This window comes from Fukomys damarensis, unplaced genomic scaffold, assembly GCF_012274545.1.
Source record: "Fukomys damarensis isolate Sample0158 unplaced genomic scaffold, DMR_v1.0_HiC HiC_scaffold_34, whole genome shotgun sequence".
Taxonomy (NCBI): domain Eukaryota; kingdom Metazoa; phylum Chordata; class Mammalia; order Rodentia; family Bathyergidae; genus Fukomys; species Fukomys damarensis.
In genome coordinates this window covers 820698-821510 of record NW_022900946.1, presented here as the reverse complement: position 1 = coordinate 821510, position 813 = coordinate 820698, and the positions used below count along the sequence as shown (strand labels likewise).

Here is an 813-nt window from a genome sequence, read left to right as displayed (position 1 = left end):
GTATGTAGTCGTGGGGGTTTTCCACCGAGGCAAAGGCTAAGGTTGAGGGCAGTCATCTTATGCAGGCCCAAGCAGTCTCTCACAGACCAAGGTTGAGGACTAGTAGAGAAATGATGCCTGGCCAAGGATGGAATCTTTTTTTTTTTGGTATTGGGATTGAACTCAGGACCTTGCACTTGTGAGGCAGGCAGCAGAATCACTGAGCTAAATCCCTGGCCTGAGGGAATCATTCTTAATATTTGATGCTTTAGTTTCTAGTCCCATTCCTCTCACCTCTAATCTCAAATAATTAATGCAATAAGTATTGTAAATATTTCCCACAAGTATGTGACTTGTATGCTAAACAACTTGATTGGTTTAGGAGTCACCTAGGGGATTTGTGGGTGTCAGCTATTTGGCTGACTGATACAGTATGCTATAATTATATTCCCTTCCTTATTCTCTTGTCTTTCTCCTCTTCCTCCCTCTTCGCCTTCTTCACTGGAGATTGAACATAGGGCCTTCACACTGAGCTACATTCACAGCCCTTTTTATTTTTTATTTTCTGATGAGGAGGTGGTTTCACGCTATTAAGTTGCTAAATTGCCTAAATAGGCCAAAGTTAAATTGACATGAAATTGTGATTTTCCTGCCTCTGCCTTTTACACTGATGGGGTTACAGGTGTGTGCTACTACCCCCAGCACTTTACTGGATTTCCATTCTTGTTTGACTGCTTGAAGTTTCAAATTATCTTTCTCCTTGCATTATATACCCTTTAACTTATTCCAAATTACCAAGGATATCAACTCTTTTTTTTTTTTTTTTTTTTTTTC

General features: G+C 39.9%; 1 long non-coding RNA gene across 3 annotated transcripts in view; it reads left to right on the top strand.

Moving 5' to 3' along the window:
• LOC104857481 overlaps positions 1-813 on the top strand; it is an 8322-nt gene that overhangs the window by 2642 nt on the left and 4867 nt on the right. The window lies entirely within an intron of this gene.